The 22,269-nt window shown below is 26.7% G+C and overlaps 1 protein-coding gene across 1 annotated transcript in view; it reads right to left on the bottom strand.

Annotated features, from left to right (window-relative positions):
* The window catches only part of LOC107445148 (solute carrier organic anion transporter family member 4A1), a 75,805-nt gene extending 56,879 nt beyond the window's left edge, over nt 1-18,926 (bottom strand). The window contains exon 1 of the mRNA XM_043049954.2: nt 18,692-18,926. The gene's annotated coding sequence lies outside the window, so the exon portion shown is untranslated. The remainder of the gene's footprint in view (nt 1-18,691) is intronic.
* Nucleotides 18,927-22,269: the final 3,343 nt, after the last annotated feature.

The following is a 22,269-nucleotide window of genomic DNA, read 5'->3' as shown; positions in this document are numbered from 1 at the left end:
GTAAACTAATTAAGTGTTGTAATATATATATATATATATACATACACACACACACCTCAATTCAGACTAAAAATTACTCCTTTATTAGACGAATCATCGATTAGAATTCCCTTGTTGTTGAGCTATTCATGAAATGTACTTCTTATCTTTCCATTTATTGCAAATACAAGCAAGTCAGTTTGTCTCAAACAGTTCTGAGTTTTATCGAGTTAGTCGGTTTTGTCGTAGTGTTTGATCCTATCCGGAAATACTTTGTCGTCTGGGTTGGTTTCAAAATTACGAGGTGTCAAAAGTGAACATTGTTATTCACAATTCTAAAATAATCGGTTGCAGAAAGAGTAAAATAATACGTTATTACAATATAGCGTAGTTGTAACAAAAAATTACGTAAACTTAAAAATTAGTAATTTATTGGGTTTTGATTTTTTGTATTTTACAGAACACAATAACTTTTCCGGATGAACAGTTAATAAACTTAAATAAAAATATTAGTATGAAATATAAAATATATTAAACATATTTATTGTATTAATGTAATGAATCAAAAGTGTAAATTTAACTTTGCCCTTTGCATAAAGCAGGGGTCGGCAACCTGTTTGTCCTTAAGGGCGCAATACTAAATTTGAAAATCACCGAGGGCGCATATTTTACAGATAATCATGCACAATCCTAAACTCAACTGACTACTTGCTGTATATCGCCGTTTGACAAGAGTTAAGTAAATCGCTCTGGCTATCATACATTTACATTAGTCCAGCGAGGGCGCATTAAAAATCGATCGGGGGCGCCACGTTGCCTACCCCTGGCATAAAGTGTAAAGTTTAAAGAATTTAAATATACTTATAAATAAAAATCTATAATTTTAAAGCAAACTACAAACTTCTAAAAATTTGTTTGCTCATTTTAAATAGAAGAAAATAATAATAAAGATTATAAAATAATAAAAAAAATAAAATAATAAAATATTAATAATAATAAAAAAATAAAATAATAATAATTGAAAAATTGCTTGATTAATTATTTTTACTGCGTTTCAATAAAAGAAATCTCTATTGTTAATCTTAAAACTAATTCCCAAGCTCCAAAACTGGATACACATATATAAAGAATAAATTTATTTAAAATGGCTATTATGAATAATAAAATACATTTAAAAGTATAATAAATACTGAAAGAAAAAGTGTAAATTTTGTTAACAAAACATTCAACAAAAATATTTAATTTTAGCTCCAACTCTATTCTTTGCAAACAAAAAACAATAATAAAGCTTAAAAAAAACTGATTTAATTATTTTTACATCGCGTCATATAAGATAATGCCTTATTTCAAAACTAGTTAAAATAAACAAAATTGAAAGATGTGTTTGTGTAACTATGTAGGATAATATGTCAAAATTTAATTCAAATGATAACATTAATATATAAATTAAACATGCATTGTTTTAAAAATGATTATTATGGGGCTTTCAAATATTACGCGTTCATATTTTTGGCAATTCTCGACTCCTTTTCTCCTAGCACTAAAATAACTATGTAAAAAATGTAATGACTTCGCATGGAACAAAATTTACTCTTCAATTTATTTTATTAAATTGTGAAAAAAATATACTTTAGGAATATAATGAATAATAAAATCTATTCCATAGATTCTATTTTGTAAAATTTTCTTTAGAAATACTATATGATTTGCTCTTATAAATGACTCTTAACCTTTCAAATTTTTAGAGGAAAGTTTTCTCCAATTTTCCTTACTCGAAGTCAATTTTTACTCTAGATTTAAAATTTTACTCTCTTTATTTTGTTTTGTTAGCCTCGTAATTTGTTTTTGTCAAATAAAGAGAATTTTAAAGTCTTAAGCAAGAGCTGCTCATTCCCTCAATCCTTGCTAGCAAAAATAAGCAAGTAAATTCTTTCTTTTTAGTGCTTACGTAATATTTAAATGGCCCCTAAAATAAATTTAAATTAAAACAACAATTGCACTCAACAAAAAATCAATTTAAATTTCGAATAAATGAAAACGATAACAGCCAGAAATATTATCTATTTCTGAGCTTGCTATGGTATTTTTCCTAGTGAACTAAATCCTTCATCATTATTTCTCATTTCCCCCATTACGTCATGACGTATGGGTAGAAAAAACAAAGAAAAGATAGGACTGACGTTGGGATATCTGTTTTCGTAGACCTACTCGATGCCGGGGATACTCCTACCATGTGACAAAAAGGGAAACACCTGGTTGCCCTGCAATTAGAATGAAAGGTAAATCTCAGGTGGCAGGTGGTACTCGTTTTATTTTTTTCTTTCCTTATTTTTTTTACTGTTTGGTTCCGTTAAAGCAGAGAATTGTTGAACAAAACTATGCATTGAACGAAATAATAATAAATGTTCGACATATTGATTTTAGTATGATAGAACAGTTAATCGAATCTGTTTATAATATGACTAAGAATATATATTTTTTCTTTTCATAATATAGTGGAAATATAGTAATTTAGCGTAAGTAAATTTAAGTAATAACACCTCTACAGATTCATTTTAAAGTAGTTTTTTTATACTTAATAATTTAGATGGCATCGTAAATAAATAAATCAATGAATCGTGAATTTTCTGTATATTGATTTGCTGACTCATCAATTCATCCATACGTTGGTTTGCTAATTTATTTGCTCTCTTATTCATCGATTTTATTATTTGTTAATTCTTTCATTTATTGATTCATTGATTCGTTCATTCATTCAATTTCTGGGTCATTAGTTCATTTATTTATTGATTTATAAATACTCTAAATTATTGAGCGTGTCTACCTTAAGATTTACGGAATCGCCTACTTATTAATTTGCTGCGTCATTGACTCGTTGACTTACTGATTCCATAATTCATAGATTCGGAATATTATTATATTATCAATTCGCTAATTCATTGACTTACTTAATCCTTGTTTCTCCCATTTATTATGAAGTTGATTTATCGAATCTCTGATAAATTTATTTGCTCAATTATTGATTCTCACCTTTGTTAATAAGTTGATTTACCAATTCACAAATAATCGATTAGGTCGTACATTGGTTCTTCGATCGATTAATTTGACAAATCATTTATTCATAAACTCATTGATTTGTTCATTAGTTGATTCATCAACAAATTGATTTATAAATTTTTGAATCATCAAGTCATAGATTCGCAGATTCTTTGATACACTGACTAACCAATTCCCATATTAATTAATTAATCGATTTTCTACTCATTGATTTTTGATTTTCTTATTTATCGGTTTCCAATATTTCTGTTTTAATGAAACTTATAAAAATTAGGAATATTCTATACATTAGCCACTATTGAATGATTCATCTAAAGAAAGTAATCAATTGTTTTTGAAACATCAACTTATCAATTCATCAACTCATATTTAAATATGAATATTTCAAATACTTAAATAAATAAAAAAAATATCAGTGCCTATAATTCTTATGAATTAGTCAGGCTCAGAGGTGCAAAATAAAATTACAGTTCTAATCAAACTATTTTGTATATTAATTGATACTGAGAGAAAACTGTCATGAAAGTAGAAGCTTTTTTTTCTAAATTATCAATTAGTTTTTAGCAATTTTCTTCCATTTCGATATTAATTTTATTTTTAATTAAGTGAACACAATGTCTCCAGTTAGTGGAATTTAGCAAAAAAATATTAAAAGATTGGTTACATTAAATTCCATGATTTTAAATTTTTTAATATTTTGATATCTGAGTTATTATTGAGGGCCTAAAGATTTCAAGATAGTATTTTTTGGTACCAAATACATCACCAACCACATTAGAACCTCGTTTTACCGATCTTTTTCCATGCGAATACTCTTCGCAAATCGCACTTTTTGCATACTTGCTGTTAGGTTTGTTTTTAGTATTAAATTTTAATTTCTATTGATTTATATATCTTTCCATTACTATTTACTTAGTTTCGTGTCACCACCATGGTTTCTCCACTTCGATTAAAAGAAGATTTTTTTCCGTTATTAGTGTAAGAAAAATAAAATATTTCACGTAGAAAAACATTCCAGTAAAATTACTGTATTGTAATGACATTTCTGTTAAAAAACCAAAAACATAATTCTAGTAAATAAAACCAAAATATATAGCATTTAAAACACTCACATGGTATTTCATATGGCAACAGTTTACAGGAAATTCTGGTTCGATAAAAAACACAATACTGAAAATTAAATGTATCCGAATAAATGGTTTTTATGCAATGTTCTATGTCAGGGATTCTTAAACTTTTTGGTGTAGGAACCCATAAAAAGTTTACAAAAAGTTTATGGTACCCCATAAACATTGCGCAAATCCGACACCTGAGTCAGTGAACTGTCAGTTTTTTGCTTGAACTATTTCTTGATACTATGCAGTCTTAGATCATTTACCATTTCGACAGTTTAGGTTAGGTCATTTTAAGACATAGAGCAGAGACATAAAGTGAAAAATTTAAATAAGTAAAACTTAAAGATATAATACAATAATAAAAATATTTTAATTTTTTCTTTGTCTGTATTGTCTTATCTTTTTCTACTTTCAGATACATTGTGTTAAAATATTCGGTGATTGCAAAATTATTAAAATAATTTAAAGAAATATCAAAATTGCTAAAAGTTTAGCAACTCCTGCTGCAGGGTCCATGACCCCTATTGGGGTAGAGACCCACAGTTTAAGAAACTCTGCTCTAAGGTATCATGATAAAACTACCAAATTTTATCACATAATCACATATTAATCTATATTTTATAGTTAATTTTATCAAAATCTTTACCAAAGTGCTTCAATAAAAATTACAGAGCCTTTTGAAGCCATAGAGATAATCATAGAGCTAGAAATATTGTAAATTTCAATGTATTCTGGTAGTTTTGACTATACTTTTTTCTCAGAGTGCAAATCGAAGGAAATCGGGAGAGAGCTTTCAAAGCTTGCAAAGTAATGAAAATTAATGAAATCATAAAATGATTCAGATTTAAATGCAGTTTTGTACAAATGGTATATTAAAAAAAAAGGAGCTAAGAAGCTTTGCTATCTCGGGCAATAATGAGTTTTAAAATGAACACCTTTGTAGCATTTTTTACATGCTCTTACCAAAACTAAATTTAAATATATTTAATATATTTTTTATAATGCATAATATATTTTTTTTAAAAAAAACTAAATTTTCAGATTTTATAGATAAAAAAATATTAAATGTTCATACCTTTTAAAACAGAATATTTAAATTTTCCAATGCAGATATGAACTCTATTACTTCGGATAATTGAAAAGTTGCAAGAGAAAGTTATGCATCTTACTTGAATTTCTTCAAAGTTCACTCAGTTTTTTCAGTTTCCAATCCATTAGTAGAGTTCAGTGGGAACAGAATCAATGCAAAAAATCAGTAATTTGTGCGTTGAGAAAAACACGCAAGAAACCTTGTATTTTGTATCGAGGCAACGGAAAGTCAGTTAAAAATGTCAATACCCTCTTGGGTCAGGAAACTCACGATCCAGCCAGCGTGACCAATACATTATTTATAGGCCCCCACAAGCGCCCCCCTCTCTTCTATTACCCTATACATTATTCCAACTACTTAAGAATTTTTTTTCCGCTGGAATTGTTTCGAAAATAGTGACCTAAAATATGAGATTAGCAAGTTTAATGTGGTTGTTACTGCAATTTTATATGATCAACGTTGAATATTTTGTTTAAAAATTCTATACTTATAGTATAAAATGATTTTACACTTTTATGTATAAAATGATAAAGCAACTTTTTTAAATTTTAAAAAATTGAATAAGTTAACAGATAAATAAATCGATAAAACAAATTGAATCTACTTATTTAAAAAAGTACCGAGATCAAAAAATTATTTCGATTCTTGATAAAAATTCCAGATAAAACCCAGTAAAAAATTCCAGATCAAATTACGGTAAAAAGTTCTGACAACTGGGTGCAGCATCCGTAAAATCCATTTTTAATGTAAAATTTTATACCGTAATTTTTATATTAATATTTCTTTAATAAGAATGATTTTAGCAGTAAATATTACAAGTATTACTGACATAGCGCTATATAAATTTTTTGTTCCGTAAAATTTTAAGGTAAAAATAGACAGCGCAAAGTATTTTTTAATAAATTGATGCAGATTTTTTTTACAAAGTATACGTAATGTAGGTATTAAAAACTTGGCACCGTGCTTTGAAAATTACATAAATTTTATTTATTCAATTATACAAACCGAAAATTTTTTTCATAAAATTTTAAATTTAAAAAGTATGGTATAAATTTGCATGGTATAAATTGTAAATTAAAAAGTATGGAATAAATTTGTATGGTATAAATTGTAAATTTAAAAAGTATGGTAAATATTATAAACTTTAAAAATTAAGCATCTTCATAGTTGCTGATACTTACTTAATTTAATAAATTTTTATAAAGGATGGAATTATATTAGCTTATTAATTTTTTATTCTTAAATTTAAATTAAATAATTTGAATTGCTTACACTAAAAACAGTATTTTATTTACTGCATGCTAGGACTGGGCTATAAATCGATGTATCGAGACATATCGATTTAACGCATATATCGGCAAGACGGTACAGCGACTTTTATTCAAGGAGATACATCAGAAATCCGATTTAAGCCGTCGAGTAAAGACAACAAGCGCAAAACGATATAGCGATATAAGACTCTTCTCTTACGTTCCGATGTCGACTCGCGCTGTGGAAGACGATGTTCGTTTCGTTATGTTGAAATGGCTTTGGGTGAGCTGTAGAATCAGAGTTTTGAGAACACATATCGTTATATCGCATGTTCCTTTTCGCACCTCATAGCTTTATTTTCTTGGTCGCGACTTTTCTTGTAGATTATTTTCAGTGGGACTAACTTCGTGATCGCCGATGTTACCTTGTTCTGAAGGCAATCTATTATTGAAAAGAATATATAANGATTTCATGTGTATAATCTCAGTTGATTTTTTTTACATTATTTTTCTATCTACTTTATCTTATTTGTGAGAACTAAACGTAATTAAAATAAAAGTCCTCCAATGTCAATTAGTTTACTAACTGATAAATTGAAGCTTAGCAAATTTTGCCAAGCTTCATCTGATATCCAACCAATAGATAGAAGTAAAAAAAATAATAAATAAATAAAACATTTTACTCACTAGTTTTTTCATGGCCACTTTTACTTTTAGTTCTCGAAGATCTAAAATGGGGTGCAGCAATTATTTGAGATCTCTGTATTGGATAGTATTCTGCTGATAAGTTTCCCTCAGCACCTAAAAAATTGTTAACAAATAAATAAATAAATAAATAAAACAAATTTAATCTACTTAGTAAAAAAGTACCGAGATCAAAAAATTATTTCGTTTCTTGATATAATACCTAGTAAAAAATTCCAGATCAAATTACGGTAAAAAGTACTGACAATTGGATGCAGCATCCGTAAAATCCATTTTTAACGTAAAATTTTTTACCGTAATTTTTATACTAATATTTCTTTAATTAGAATGATCTTAGCAGTAAATATTACTATTATTACCGAAACGGCGCTATATAAATGTTCTGTTCCGTAAAATTTTAAGGTAAAAATAGACAGTGGGAAGTATTTTTTATTAAATTGATGCGGACTTCGTAATATACGTATATCGTGACATACGTAATGTAGGCATTAAAAATTTGGTACTGTGCTTTGAAAATTACATCAATTTTGTTTATTCAGTTTCAAACCAAACATTTTTTTCATAAAATTACAAATTTAAAAAGTATTGTATAAATTTGTATGGTATAAATTGTAAATTTAAAAAGTATGGTAAGTATTGTAATCTTTTAAAATTAAGCATCTTCCTAGTTGTGATAATAGTTGCTAATGATACTTACTTAATTTAATAAATTTTTAAAAAGCATGGAATTATAATATCTTATTGATTATTTTATTTTTAAATTTAAATTAAATAATTTGAATTGCGTACACTAAAAACAGTATTTTATTTTCTGCATGCTTGTTTCTGAATTAATTGCAAGTTTATTTGTCTTTTTATTACGAGAGATTTTGCAGAATGTTTTTAATTTTTTTTTTTTTTAACAACAGTTAAATTTTTTTTACCCAAAATAGTAGAAAATTTGATTTAATAAAGATTTTCTGATTATGATGAATTATTACATACATTCAAATCAGTTGTATAATTTCGATGAAAAATTCTTTTGCAAATTCCATAAATTTTAAATTTTTGTCTTTGAGATGGCATGTTTTCAATATTTAGTGGAAGATAAACTTTACTCTGAAAACTTTGAAAAAAGATATTTATTCTAATATTAAACTATATATAAACGCTATAATGTAATTTAAACTATCTATCTTGTTTAAATTTGATTTCTAAATTAAATCCCCCTCTCCCTCTAATACAAAGAAAAGAAAAGAAAATAATTTTATGAATAATTCGATTGTGCCGTTTAAATTTAGTTACGGAATGATAATCAGTATAAAATTAAGTTCAAAACACTTAGTGTTAATTTTAAATTAAACACTACTGCATAATTTATCGAATTTCTTAAATTAAGTTCTAGCTAATTTTCGCATTTAATTAGAAAATGTTATTAAAAACAATAGTATTTCATAATAGGCAAGATGATTTAATACGAAAAACTATTTAGGAGGAACTAAGTCGTATTATTAGAACCTACTTGTAAAATAACAGACTATTTCAACAACGCTGTTTACTTAGCAGTCAATGTCAAGGTTAATAGAAAGTCTACATCAATACGTTTCATTAATTTTCAACTTTTCATCATTTTTCAACATTAAGTAAGTTAGTATTGCTTAACTGACGTCGGTTTGTATGGTGTCTGGGATATTTTAGTATTTCGCTAAGTCTATTAGATGTGTTGCGAAATTTGTCTGTATAATTAGTTATTCTTATACTTTTTACAATTTTAAAACATTAATTAAATCATAAAATATGATAAAAATAAAGCGCATTATGAAAAATAATAAGTGATTTTTATTTTGGGTAATACTTAAAGTTGTTGCGAGGTACACTGAAGAAATTCCGGATGAAATTAAGATTAAAAGTAATGGCACTTATTACTGTTGAATCGTGTTTTTTCCGTAAAATTTTACGGAACTAAAAAGCCTGATACATCGTAATTTTTATATAAAGTAACAATTACAGTCACTAAATACAGTATTTTTAAAATATTTCTGTGATAAATGCGGTATAGCATTTTATGGTAGATAAAAGTGGGTTTTACGATAAAAATGGATTTTAAGATAACTAGATTTTACGGTAAAATGGATTTAACATATACTGTTATCACTTTAATTACACTTTTATAAATTACATTTCTATCCTGAAGTTGCTGAATCCAAAGTTAACAAAAAACTGCAGTTTGCAAAAACTTTTTTTCAAATTACAGTTATAAGTTCTACTTATTTGGATGCTAAATCTTCTTTTCAGAGACTGTTAATATGTAACATACCATTAATTAACCACTAATCATTATATAATTCTAAATAATTCTTTTATAAATGCTGCTAAGAATTTGACTGCGTAGAAAATATTAAAAAAAATAGACAAAAACATCGTTAGCTTATATTTTGTATCTTATCTGAAATTTATACTTACTTCAAGAGTAAATCTTCAGGAAATTCCAAAACTGGTTAGAATTGTTATCATTATACATTACGACATTTCCATGAGGACCATATAAGGAAAAATATATGCTGAACGTGAGAAGAAATAGTAATGCCTCTTTTTTGTGTTTTTGTGTAAGTCTGTATTTTATTTGATAAATCGTAAAATGAGACTTTAGAAAACACGTTTTTACAAGGCTATCATGATAAAAATAATTGAAATACCAATCAATTCATGAAACTGTATTCCAGGAATATAATTTACCTTTGAAAGTAATATGAATTTAACAACGCACAAAAATAAAAAATAATAGAAAATTACAATCGAAAATAATAGCATCGAATAAGCAGTAAAATTTTTTTAAATAATAGGATTTTTATTTATTAAATCTTTCTTTTCATGCCTTCATGATTAGAGAATCCAGTTTAGATGTGTCATATAATTAATGATTGAAATACCAATCAATTCATAAGAATATATTCCAGGTACATAATTTACGTTTGAAAGTAAAATGAATTTAACAACGCACAAAAATAAATAAATAGGAAATTACAATCGAAAATAATAGCATCGAATAATCAGTAAAATTTTTTTAAATAAAGGGACTTTTATTTATTAAATCTTTCTTTTCATGCCTTTATGATTAGAGAATCCAGTTTAGATGTGTCATATAATTAGTGTAATTATAATTAGTGATTGAAATATCAATCAATTCGTAAGAATATATTCCAGGAACATAATTTACGTTTGAAAGTAGAATGAATTTAACAACGCACAAAAATAAATAAATAGAAATTACAATCGAAAATAATAGCATCAGATAATCAGTAAAATTCTTTTAAATGATTAGATTTTTGTTTATTAAATATTACTTTTCATACCATCAGGGCTAGAGAATCCAGTTTGGATGTGCCATATAATTAGTGCCCGAGGAAGTGTTAGAGTTAAAATGATTAATTCTAATCGTCTGTTGACGTTCCACAAATTATAGGTTTATAATTTTTTTTCATACTTATTTACAAATCATTTCGTCCATTCATTGATTTTCTAATATGTCATCCCCTGTTCACTAACAAGCAAAATTTGTGATTCCTATATTTACTGATTCATTAATATACCATTTGACTGATTCGTCCACTCAAAGTTTTGTTTAGAAAGCAGTTAAACTGTATCATCCATTCACTAGTTCTATACTTAAAAATAATGTTAATTTTTATTTATACGAATAGGAGTTAACATTAAGAAAAAATATGGTAAAAACTAACAGAATGTAGTAAAATTTATAATTAGTCCGGTAATTTTTACCGCTGCGCTTTGGTAATGATTTTGGCAAAATCAACATTAAAATATGGTAATGCGTGATAAAATTTGGTAAACGTGGTAAAATTCGATTATTTTACCAGAATACTCTGGAACATGATACAGAAACCATTTATTCGGTTAAATTTAAATAAGAGTTTTGTATTTTTTACTAAATGCATAGTAATAAGAACGATAATTTTGAAATACTGAATTTACGCTGAACATGAACTGAGTATGAATTATACGCTGTACTTACGCTTGAACTGAGTATGAATTATATGATTTAATCATATGAATTGCCAAATAAGTAATGAATGGTTTAAATACCGCATATTTCGGTTTTAATTACCAAAATTATGTTTAAAAAGAAAAAAAAAACAGAAATTTTATTGTCATACAGTATGGCAATTACATGTATTTTTAATCAATTATATATGAGGTTTTTTCTCATAAAATTCCTTCAATTTTAAGGAAAATTCGGTCAAACGATACGCTTTTGTATCTATACGGGAAACGGATCCCTGCCTTTAAAAATTTGAAATGCTTTGATTTAATAGCTTATGCGTCGGAACAACAAATGAGTTCGAACATAAAAATCACACATATGAATCAGTTTTGCAATCGGAACGACAGCTCAAATTTATTTCATGACCATAAAAGACGTGTTAAAAAAAACCATCCCATTCTTGTCTCGGAGCTTTCTCTTCACACAGGTACGCAAGACATGACCTTCACTTTGAGAATCCGTGACAGATAGGATTATTGCAGAACCGGATTCAACATTCTTTAGCATTTTTTTTTCCTACTTTACCTCTTTCTACCCAATCCCCTTATCTTAGTTCCCCTTACATTGTTCGACCTTGAACTTCAATACATATTCAAAGTAGAGAAAAAAACATTAAAAACGTAACATAGTAGAGAAAAAACATAAACGAATTAAGCGAACACTGATCTAAAAATTTTGTTGCTAAAACAAAAATTTAAAAACTTCGTTACTGAAACAAAAATGCATAAGCTTCGTTATTAAAATAAAAATATTCAAAACTATTATAGAATTTAGAGATTACGACTAGTAAAAGAAATTTTTTTTTTTTTTTAATAATTAAAGTTTTTAATTCTCTGAAAAATCAACTAATTTTTACTAACTGAAATTCTTTTAAAATATTTTGATTTAAAATTTATGAATGATGTTACTAAAACAAACATTTACAATACTGATTGAATAAATCCAAGAAACGGAAAGAGTAAGATATAACTTGATTAAAAGCTAGTTTTTTAGTTTTGTTTCTCATCTATATTTTTCCACTTTTCGTTGGCAACGTTATATTTCATTTTTCAAATCACTTTTGTATCGTTTTATTCACGTCTGACAAGTCTTGAAAATGAGAGATTATTTTTGAGTGAAACATGTTAACTTTTAATTCCCAATACATATATTTTTGAAACGAATGAAATTTTTTATCAATTAATATTTGCAATACTTATAATTAAAAATTTACAGACTGCATGTAACACAAGATTTAAAATTTTTTAAATGATTAAAGTTTTGCAAGGTTAAGGTTTTTAATTCTCTGATAAAAGAAACTAATTAATTTTTAGTTATTGAAATTCTTTTTAAATATTTTTAGCACATTTTTATGGATTTAGTTTTTGTTTAACGCTTATCTGCGTGCTCATATATTTATTGAAAACGTTGCAGCTTATGTTTGTTACAGTAATGCTTGTTATAAAAGCAAAACAAAGCTGTCGACAATAGAAGAAGTTAAAAACTGAATAAAGAAACTCATTTTAATCTATGAGCATTAATTATTTTTTTTTTAAAACTTCCATGACTTAAAATACCCATTCCATTTAAACGAACCATTGAAATTTCCTTTGATTTTATAGTTGCACTTTTCACATTATTGTAATAAAAGTCTGGTTTGAGTTTTTTAGTGATTAATTTTCAAAAAGAAAAAATAAATCCTATCACATAAATATTGCTTTTAATTTTCTAAAACAAAACATTAATTGCTAAAAAATTCGCGTTTTTTTTAAATTAAGAAAGAAATTTTTTTTAAATAAATGATTAATTCTTCTTCAAAAAGTAAACTTAAAGCAAATAAAACATTTATTCCGTTGAGTTCGAGTTGCTTCATGGTGCGAAACACATAATACAGCAAATGTATAGCAATTTTTCTGACAAAATTACTTCCAACTTTCAAAGAAACTGACCCGTTAAAAACAAGAATAAAGAATGCTCAAGTGACTTATTTAATCCCATGTGGTTGAATTCGTAGTTTTTTAAGTCTGCCAAATTGGCGTTTGTCCAGACCACATTGTTCCTTGCCAAAAAACAAAACGTACGTGAAGCTCGAAGCGTAATATTGTCTTTAATGTTCGGTAAATGAACTGGGAAGTAACTGCTGAGACTACGAGAAAAGTGGAATATAAAAGTTAAATAAATAACTAGGATAACGTACGTTAAAAGAAATAAAAGTGTTTGTATCGTTTCTGATGAATGGAATAACTTTTTTACACGTACATAATAATGTGTGAAGCAAATTATTGGAAGTTGTTTACCTGTATACAGATATGAATGACGATACTAAAACTGTAAAATTAACTTCCCTTATAAAAAAATGTAATCAAACTTTAAATTGATTAAGAATTATGCGTAGTTAAATGTGTTTAATTTTATGTTTAAACTAGACGAATTTAACGTAATTTACAGATAATTAAAATAATGTATTTATTACTTAATATTTTATTGTATTAAAAAAATAGAATCTAGGGCTGTCATGCTAATAATCATGTATCATTATTAATAATCATTATAAAATCATGTTTATAAAAATACATAATATTTTCAGGTGATTCCGACCACTTCTTTTTACTAACGTTATATTACATTCACTAAGCGATATCAATTTAAGATGTCCTCTTCATGCCCGAATGGTATTGTCATTATTAATAATTAAGGCCCGGATTTTGATGACATTTGCATTTTTTTGCATTTTTTGCATTTTTGGACATTTTTTGTCTTTTAGAGCAATTTTAAATTTATAGGGCATTTTTCCTTAAATTTTGGGACGTATTTTGCATTTTAATGCATTTTTTAAAGTTTTTTGTTAATTTTTTCCAATGTTTACTATTTTCTATCAATTTTCATTATTACACTGGCTTTCAAACAATGAAGAAAATCTATAGAATATTAACAGGTGAAGCAAAATCTTTTCAAATTGAAGAAGAATTGTAAGTAAGTGAGACCGTCTTTATCAAGTACGCACCTATAANTATTTATTACTTAATATTTTATTGTATTAAAAAAATAGAATCTAGGGCTGTCATGCTAATAATCATGTATCATTATTAATAATCATTATAAAATCATGTTTATAAAAATACATAATATTTTCAGGTGATTCGGACCACTTCTTTTTACTAACGTTATATTACATTCACTAAACGATATCAGTTTAAGATGTCCTCTTCACGCCCGAATGGTATTGTCCTCAGTGACCAATAACTTAATATTCATCACTTAATAATAGCTAGTAATCAGCTGACTTAATAATAGATAGACAAACAAAAGCTTACATCTTGCATGGAGAAAAAATGTCAAGTAAAACTATCTTACTAAAGGGCAATGACATTTCCTTAAAAAAAAACTTATTTCTGGTAATAAAACGATATTTAAACCATTTTTTTTGATAATATTTTCTTTCAGATGGTAACGGTTTATAGGAAATTCTGATTTTCATTATTTATAAAAAAATACATTACTGAAAAGTAAATTTAACAGAATAAATGGTTTTTATGCCATGCTCTGAAGCTAAAGTATTATGATAAAATTAACAAATATTACTACATTTACCAAATGTAATTACATATTATAAAACTATATTTTATTTTTAATTTTATTAGATTAATTACCGAGCTTTTTGGTGTCCCCATAGAGCCAAAAACACAGTAAATTTTGATATATTCTGGTAATTTTGACCATATTTTTTTCTCAGTGTACTATTAGATAATAGAAAAATCATTTTTTCGTTTCTTCAACCTAATATCTTTAATTTTTTTAATAAAATGTTATTATGCATATAATTAAATTTAATTTTTAATTATGATTAAATTTGCAAAATTCCTTTTCGGTGTTCCCATAGAGCCAAAAACACTGTAAATTTTGTCACATTCTGGTAGTTTTGACCATATTTTTTTTCTCTCTAAGTGTACTAATAGATAATAGAAAAATCTATTTTTTTAACAATATTCGTTTCTTCGGCCGAATATCTTTAATTTTTTAAATAAAATGTTATTATACATACAATAAAATTTAATTTTTAATTATGATTAAATTTGCAAAATCCCAATGACGTAAATAACATTATACCATAAGTATTTCTACTAAAGTTTTATGTGTGTTTAAAAATGAAGATTATATTTGCTAACAAAAATTTATATTGTTATTAAAAGCCGAACTTCACCTAATCAGTACGTATATTTTAAAGATCGAACCCTAGATTACAATGATGAAACTTTCAGTGGTTGATAATCATTCTTTCATGACTAAACAAAAAAATAGACATTAAAATTTTCGAAAAAATTTATTTACATTTTTGATTCAAAACTTTTTTTTTTTTTTACAAAAAGTGTAAAAAACGGAATAATTTTTCAAGTTACGCATTTTTATTAAAGTAATTGTGGGATGCAAATTGACATGATTTTAGGCTCTATGTCCCAATTTTATCATTACATTTGAAAATTGTTTTTTTCCTTCTCTTTTTAAATATTCTTTATTTTGTTTGGAAATGGGCTAAAAGTAAAATTGCTTTAAACTGACGAGACCACCTTTTATATATGTTAATACATGTAGGGAGCCTGTATTGTATGCTTTAAAAAGATAAAGAGATTTTAGGATTTTTTTGGTTTAAAAAGTCGTTTAGAATTAGACAAATCAAAACGAATTTCATAATTTTTGTAAAGTTTAACCAGGAAACGTGGATGAAAAAGCTTGTTTAGTGAGGCATGCAAGCTTATGTTAATTCTCGTCAGGAGATGATGAAATTCTCATGTTGGAGATGTATCTTAAATCAGCTGGTATAAAAATATAAATTAAAAAGTTTGGGTAACACGCTTTATAAACACCTGCAAATTGTCATATGAGAGCAGGTGTTTATTTGAGTCATAAGTAAACGTAAGCGAAAAGTATGGTAAAAAAAAAAATCTCGAATTTTATAAAAACATGTTTTACACTCCAAAACGCATTTGTTGTATTTGATGGGCTAATTCTGATTGATGTATTTTGATTGATTCATACATTTTGATGATAAGTCGAAGAAACTTAGCCCTCAATGCATCTTAAATAGAAAAAAAACTGAAGGTAAGTAAAGTAATTAATCATACTTAAAATTTAATGATTATCTGCTTAATTATTCAAATGTATGATATCAGACGAGCACACTGTTAGAAATTTCTCTTAAAAAATGGTTAAATAACAACTTTTTTGGTTGCTAGTTTACCGCATTCAAACAAAACATTTAAATAACCATAAATAAAACACCATTCAAACTGTTAACTGTTAGAAAATGTTTAGTAATCGCTTTCACCTAATATGGTTAATCAACAGGAATTTTATCGCTTCAACTAGACTCATCTAATGAAGCCACTTAGTTCCTTGCAAAAGGGTACATATTATAGCGTAGAGGGTTAATCTGTCAGTCTCATGACCGACAGAACGGGTGTTCGATTCCCAGATATGGCACCAGAATATTTCTTTCATTCATGAAGAATTTCCAGTTTCCAGCACTCCCCAATTTGTGAACCTGGACTATTAGAATACGATACTCACATTCATGCATATATGGCAGCACCGTAAAGTTGCTTAAACTATCTCCAATGCCTAGTTAAATTAAGTTTTTGCGGTTTTGAAACCATGCTAGTTGTAAATGATTAAAGAAACTGTATTATTTTGTAACCATACTAGTTGCTAACGCTTTCAAAACGCAGCAGTGAAAATTGTTTTTGACTGTAAATTTTACGGTAAATTAGATGGACAGACTACTGCCGATTATTTTTCCATAATTCTAGAAAAAAATTCTAATAGTGCACAATTGTCCGTTGCTAGTAGATAAGAGTAAATTTAGAATAAATTTTCCAATGCAATATTAAATAAAATTGTTACAAAACATTCCTATTTGAGGCTTTTGTTATCAAGAATAAACTTTTCAGATAATAATCGATCATCAACCGGCCTGTCTTTCAATTTTCCACGTATCGGTCATCCTAAATCAATATCTGATGTAACAAGAAATGCTTTTTCTAAATGCTAAGAAAAAAAAATGTAAGGTCAAATGACTATTGTATTAATGAGGAGTTAATTTCTTTCCTCTTTGAACATTCGAATATTGCAGTAATTTTCCTTAAATAGAAAATTTAGCAATGAAAACTTGAGTCAAAATACATTTTTATTGATTATTTCCTTTCAAAGATGTCTTAATTAAGCTTTTCATACGTACTTATTCTTACGTTCTATTTACGCATTACACTTACGTAAGTATTAAACATTTTATAACTGGCTCGAATTCTCTTTTAGATAATATTTAATATTAATTATTATATCATGATTGAAAATAATTACTTATTAATGAATCAAGAGAAGATGAATGAAATGCAACAGATTTTTTTAAAGGATTTCAGTCATTTTAATAAAAATTCATTTATAAAATTTTACAAAATAATTACATAAAACTTTGTTAATAAAAATAAGGGAACATTTCTCTCTATATGATACAATTTCATTTCATATTTATTGTAATTGAAATAAATGAATACCGAAAGCACTGAAAGGTTTTGAAATAAATACTTATTTGCTATTTGTGTAGTTAGTGATTGAATTTATTCAATTAAATAAAGCATGGTTCAGTATTTTATTAATTGATTAGTTAAAACTAACTAGTTGTGATCATTACCGAAATCGTGTTATATTAAAAAGCAATTATTAATTACCTTTATTTTTATTCATAGGATGACATATAATCAACAGAAACTTTTATTATAACTCTGAAACGATATGGTGATGCATTATTGGGGTTTTATATTATGGTGTTATAATGATAAAAGCCCCAGATATGAAATAATAAAATTAAATAGATTATTTGTTTAGTTAAATTTTTGTTTTAAATAACGATAAAACTGAATCAGAATAAAAGCTGTTTATATAATTGTAATTGTTCTCTATTGTACCACTTGAGATAAAATTGTGACAATCAATAAATTGCTGGAATTCAAAATAAATATTGAAATTCAATTCAATCATTGAACCATGATTCAACTATTAAATAAACTTATTATTCAAATTAAAAAATACTAGTATTGATCTAAATAGAACATATTTTTTTAAAAACAAATTAGCGAATTCAAAATAAATTTTCAACATTTAAATTAAATTGATTTAAGTAATACAATTTGAATTAGTTACAATATTTAAAATCATGAAAAAAAAGCTTAAATTAATGAAATTCAATGCATTAACAATAACTTTAATGTCAGTTCCACGATGAATTACATTTTTTTTTATTAAAGAGAAAATATTACTGTCAATATTTATGGACTTGATTAAAACTCATAGATATTTTTCAACACTGAAATAATATAAAAACATACAGTAATTAATAAAAATGCTGGAGTTATATTTCTTAAAAAATGCTAGTTATTAAAATGCTATTAATTAAAACTTCAGTTAAGACATAAAATATAAATACCTTTTGTCATCCAAAGAAAAAATAATAATTTCAAAGCGCTAAAATAATTTATGATGTTTCCTTTTGAGTGCTGTTTACTTTCCAATCCGTCAAACAGAAACAAGAACCGGTGCCACACGGAAATAATTTTTGTTTTTACGAAACACGCATCGCTGCATCCCTCAATGTTCGAAAGAGCCCGCCGCGTGTTTTAGCAACAGTTTATTGAAAACGATGTGCAAAAGCTAGGAAAACTGTCTTCGCTGAATGTCTTTTGACAGTAGAGGGCGTTGTTGATGCATGCTTACTATTGGAGAAGCCATTTCGCTCGAGTCATGCTTTTTTTCTTTCTCTCTTATTCTTTTTATACTGTTTTTTTCTAGACTAACTATGAATCTGAAGTTTCTCTTAACAAGGGGAGGTGCAGATGTGTCAACGGGCAGCGTGATGCATCACAGCCTAAATTGTAAGGTTAAGGTTAAAGCGTCACCCCTTAAATAAAGTGTTAATTCAATAAATTGAGGAAACAAACAAAGATTAAAATTAGATGTTGAATTAAATGAAATGTTAGTTTTTTTTCCGTTTACAATTTTTTTCAAGGATTTATACGGCGCTTTTAAAACAATAAGCCACAGTTGGAGTGCATTAACCGACATAAAGCTTAAATTTTAAAGGATTTATATCTTTCTGTAAAGAAATGTCTGGGCTTTAAAATGGGTAAATAATTTTAATATTAAAAAGAAATATAATTAAATTTTTTAAGGAAAAGCTAAATTAAAATCTATGAATAGCCCTCGATTTCAGCTTATTTTTTATGAGCTTTAATAATACAGCATTGAAATACCTTTTGCAGCAACAAATTCTTCTTTGGAGTAACTTTAATAGTGCGCTAATTGAGCAAGATGATTATATCTAGTTGAAATCATTAAAAACAATGAATAGCTTTCAATTACAGCTTAGTTATATGAGCCTTAATAATGTACGTTAGAGTAAATTTTGGAGTTACAAATTTTTCATCAGAGTAGCTTTAAGAATTCACCAATCGAGCAAGATTGTTACATCAAGATGAAAATCATTAAGAATTTAAATTTCTGAAATTTTTTATGAGCCTTTATAAAGCATTGGAGAAACTACTTCTTCGTTGAAGTAACTATAAGAATTCTCCATTTCAACTAAAATCAATGGATAGTTCTCGATTTCAGCATAATTTTATGAGCCCTAATAATGCGGGTTGGAGTAACTTTTTGAGTAGTTTTTCGTTGAAGTAAGTTGAGGAATTATCTAATTGAGCAAGATTCTTTCATATGGATGAAAATTATTAAAATCAACGAATAATTCCTGATTTCTGTATAGTTTTATTGAGCTTAAATGAAGAAACATTGGTGTAACTTTACAAACATTAAAAAAATCAGCACAAACACTTTTAATTTTCCCCAAAACTATAGTTTTATTCCGTATTGACAGTTCACACCATTTCTATAAATAGCATTGAGGGCATTATTTACTGAAGAACGAAATTTAACCTAATTTTCTTAACTGAATGTTGCAAAGTAACAAACGTTATAAACACAGCATATTATTTGCAAAAATAGCTTTATTCTATGTGACGACTATGCGTCTGCAAAAAGCAGCTTTCGTGCGTTCTCTTCCTCTGAAATCAATTAAACACGCAAAACTCTGAAGCAGAAACATCTAGATTCTTAGCTTTATAATTGATTAATTTTAGATGTAAATAATATGTTCAAGTAACATGTCACGAAAGTAAAGTCACTTATTGCCCAGACAAAGCTTCAGTATATTACATCACATTAACAATATAAAATAAATCTGACTTAAACATTCAAATACAACGAGAAAATGCAAACGCTTTTTTCACAAATGATATTCTTTTCTTCTCAATTTTAAAGCTGTATTTCTGGAAAAGTGTGTATAGAACTTCACTTTTTCCACTTCATTCACTTTTTGCTTAAAATAAACAGTAAAATTAATAATCTCAAATTTTACCAAACGAACTTAAAATTACTCAAATTTTTGTTCGAAGTTGGTTTCCAATTATCATATTATTTATATTTTACATGAAAACAAGAGTTTGAAAACGATATCTAAATTAAGCCTTTTTTGGAATCGTTTGCTGAAAAAAGAATGGGATAAGTGCAAGTGACGGAGTGTGGGTATCTCGATCTTGAGTGGTTGTAGAAAGAAGGCATTTGTTTACATTAGCTAATGTTCTTTCCATTCTCTTTCGAGTAATCCCAGCCCATCACATATCAATTCTCTTACGTAACACAATTTATACGTTTTCACAAAAATTTAAATTCTTTCATTATATTTCTTATTATTATTCACTATACTCTTTTTCTTATTATTCACTCTATTTCTGACTTAACACAAAGACAAGCCCGAAGTCATGTAGAACATAAAGTAATTATGCATCAAAGATGCGAGGTACACAAACAAATATATCATGTTTACAATAAAATACATTAACAAGCAATAAATTTAAGTTAAGTAAAAGATGCAGGCGAGAAAGAATTATATTTCAACAAATTTGATGCGCGATGCGGTGCTGTATTTAATTAACTTCACTTTAATTAACATTTTAACTCACGTGGAGATACTTTGTTCAACGTTATCACTCCATTTTGCTTATAAGCGATCAGTTAACGCTGACGTCATAGGTTAATTGTATGGGTATCCGTGATCTTCTTCTTCTTGAAATGCTAGTACCCGAATATCCTTTTCTCATATTAAAATAAATTTTTTTTCTCTCATTAAAATATGAAAGTTTTTGTTTTAAAAATAGTTTATACAATAATTGTATTAATTGCGAACTGTACAAATTTTTAAAGTAAAAAATTTGAATATAAATTGCTTGTATGTTAACCAGGGAGTTTTTCAATAGAGACAAAATGGTTCGCATCAGTTTCAAAGGCCTTTTTTCGCTATTTATTTTTCGTACGAAATTTTTCAAACGAGTTTTTAAATGTTCTTTAATTTTATATTCGTTGGTTTAGTTTCTATTTTCACTTTTCATATCCAATATATGCATTTATTATCCCAAAAATATCCCATTATATCGAGTCCCAAATATCGTATATCGCAGAGTATACAACGGTAATAAAGTTGAACATTCGTTGATCGTGAAATAACGATGTAAACAATAAGAGAGAACATGGATAGTTTCGCTCTCGAAATTTTTTTTCAATACAATCAATTTAAAAACTTTTTTTATACCATCAATTTTGAATTTTTTCTCTTCATTTTTTAGAAATAATACTTTAAATTACGTTCAGAAAAGAAAAATTAAGAATAAAAAAAGGTAAGATAATTTATGAAAAGTATCCAGAAAGAACAATGTGATATATTTTTTACGTTCGAAAAACTTGTAGCATTTATAGTTTTTTTTATGTTTTTTTTAATCTTAGAAAGTTTTGTTTTTGGTTTTTCAGCAGTCGAATTATAACTCCGACAGTGGCGTACGCAGAATTTTTTCAAGGGGGGTGTTCATAATTTTCTGAAATTACTAAAAGAAATTCGAGTATGTAATAAAGCACTATTATTTCCCTAATTTAGACAGCTAACGATTTTGATTTTTTATT

The sequence above is a fragment of the Parasteatoda tepidariorum genome, chromosome 9, assembly GCF_043381705.1.
Source record: "Parasteatoda tepidariorum isolate YZ-2023 chromosome 9, CAS_Ptep_4.0, whole genome shotgun sequence".
In the NCBI taxonomy this organism is placed as follows: domain Eukaryota; kingdom Metazoa; phylum Arthropoda; class Arachnida; order Araneae; family Theridiidae; genus Parasteatoda; species Parasteatoda tepidariorum.
Note: the sequence above shows the minus strand (reverse complement) of the source record. Positions and strands in the feature narration are given on the sequence as shown.